The 2,711-nt window shown below is 37.4% G+C and overlaps 1 pseudogene; it reads right to left on the bottom strand.

Annotated features, from left to right (window-relative positions):
- Window positions 1-1,286: 1,286 nt before the first annotated feature.
- LOC127456538 (uncharacterized) lies at window positions 1,287-1,332 on the bottom strand (annotated as a pseudogene).
- Window positions 1,333-2,711: the final 1,379 nt, after the last annotated feature.

Below are 2,711 nucleotides of genomic sequence, written 5' to 3'. Positions count from 1 at the left end.
TGAAACAATTTTTCTAATTTGTTTCACCTACACTATTCAATACATAAGTTCATAAAAGGCCCTTTATTGTTGTGTGGGGCTCAAATTTCTCATACTTCAAATTTCTCATACATATATATTCTCATATATACTTGTCCCATTTGTTTGGGCTCATTATTTCTCATACTCTCCTCTCAAGTGTGACAATATTTGTACACAAGATACAGAACTCATTTTCTCATACATCCACATTCACACCAACACTCTCACAGACACAGAAACTTTCACACAAACACAAGGCCTTTATAAACACAGAGCTCTCAAAGAATACAATACAATTCTAAAACACAACTATTCTACCACCCCTCTGAGGTAACCTGCAGGATTTGCCTCTCTCGCCTTCCTGGCTTTTTTATTTTTTTTATTCATTTACTGTTATCCATCAAGGCCCCCTTAACAGTAAAAACAGATAATTGCAGGATTTGACTACGCAATCAAAAACCTGTCTCTTTTGCCTTCCTGGTTTTTTAATTTTTTAATTTTTTAATTTATCTGCTTTCATTTACTGTTATCCATCAAGGCCCCCTTAAAATTGAAAACAGATCATTGCATGCAATTATTTCTTCTGGAATCAGAACCCTTTATTCTTTTTTTTTTGTTCTTTGAATTTGGAGGAGCTTTTTGAATGTCCTTACCACCACAGGCAGATTCTGGCAAGCAACACAAACTAATTATATAAGCAAAACATGCTTACCTTTTAAAGTGGCCACTGTTTGAGTCACTCGTCCAGCTAGTCCATTGTGGCTTCCACTCTACTCCTTTTCAGTGCCCCACATTGGGCGCCAATTTGTTGTGGCTTCTGCCACCTCTGTGAAACATCACTCTTGAAGTCTTGGGGTTTTGATACCAGAAGATAGACTTTATTATCAGAGATAAAAAAGCAGAGTTGCTCCCAACACAACTAACTTTCTGTATTCAAACAGGCCTATATACATATATTCACCTAGGGCATGACCAATACACCCCATACATTTTGTTCTGTGTCTTCAGTCTCTTTAGAGAACATGAAACTATTTGAGAGGCCCCTCTCCATCTGGAACCTATTTACGGGGGCCTTATCCTATATTTTCTCTAGTGTCAAAACATGAGACTCAACTTTACCATATGTGAGGGGCCTCCTTCTCTCAGGCCTCTACATACACACACAGTAAAATACATGCTATACCATCAGAAATAATTGTTGAATAAAATGTCTATATTCACATTGATTATACTTGATTAATTTATATTTAACTTGATAAAAATATTCCACAGAAATCTTTAATAAAAGGCGAAAGATTTATACGTAATGAAGAGAAACTTGAGCTGTAAGCCTGATCGTTTGGGCCAGTACTCTACCACTACTGTGCCATAATGCTCAACAAGCGTAACCTCTGGTGCAGGCTCCTCCTGGATTACTTTTTCTCAGTGGACCATTCCAATTGGGAGCATTTAAGGTAATAAAATCCCCTCTAAAAATGAAAACAATCCCAATCTGAGGGGATTTCACTGAAGCTGAGGTTAAGTAATAATGCCGCTAATGGAAAGCATAGAAAATATTAGTTGACTTCAGCACAACATTTTATAGGGTACTTCTGGAGTAAGGGGTTGAGGCAAAACAAGAAAGCTGTGCGAGCATATTGTGACACATTAATGTCATTGCAATTTGTTCTTAATTTGTTCTTAAGAGTTGTTCTCAATTTGTTCTTAAGAGTAAGACACACAAAAACTGTATTGAAAAGGGCATGGCCCACACAGCACAGAACCAAAACATCATTTACACTGAGATACATCATGTGGATTTCTTCCATGGGTATCTCTCAGGAGTGAGTAAGAAACAGTTTTGTTTCCACTCAGTCTTTTCAGGCACAGGCTAGTAAAACGTGACAATGTGATTCACACTGCACAGTAGTATTAAGAAACAAATAATGAATAGTGGTGTCAACACACCATTGTAGGTGATCCGATGTGACTAACCAAAACCCAGTTTTTCTCCCTACTCTAATTAACAGCCAAGGCCTTTAGCACACAAGAAAAAAATGCATGCTATTCTTTTAAATCTTTGTTGAACTGATCAAAATGCATCACATTCCTTGAGCTGTCTGTGATTCATTTTTGTAAAGTGATTACAACATACAAAAATATCCTGGATATGGATAGGCTGTTTGCACAGCTTGTCACTATGACTGGGAGCACACTGCCTCACCAGTCCTCATTAGTATAGTGGACAGTATCTCCACCTGTCGACGGGGAGGTTGACATTTTGGGGCTTCCGAACAAAAGCTCGCACATTCTATAGTATATTTTTCTAGAATATTTTATATATCACATAGAATAGTACTAATGTAGAACAGCCTGGATTTTGTGTGACCCTGGAGAGGGCATAAGAGGTTGCTGGACTTTGTGTGACCCAGGAGAGAGCATATGAGATTGCCAAAAAGGATTAAAGATGCAAAAACCACACAGTGCATCAGCTGTAACAGAAATAATGAGGTGGGATCCTCGGAAACACAGTTGAAGGTAAAGATGAAAACAACTAATGGTCAAAGTGACCGTACTATGCTTAGAAGGTAATGTTTTTATTCTATTTTAATTAAAAAGTTATTTAAAAAAAAATAGATTTAAGTCAGGTTTCCACCATTAAAAAGAAATCAAAGGCCTTGTGAGATAATGGTGGCAGACGGTATCCATGA

This window comes from Myxocyprinus asiaticus, chromosome 18 (genome assembly GCF_019703515.2).
Source record: "Myxocyprinus asiaticus isolate MX2 ecotype Aquarium Trade chromosome 18, UBuf_Myxa_2, whole genome shotgun sequence".
In the NCBI taxonomy this organism is placed as follows: Eukaryota; Metazoa; Chordata; class Actinopteri; order Cypriniformes; family Catostomidae; genus Myxocyprinus; species Myxocyprinus asiaticus.
The sequence above is the reverse complement of the archived record's forward strand: the minus strand, read 5'-3'. Positions and strand labels throughout refer to the sequence as shown.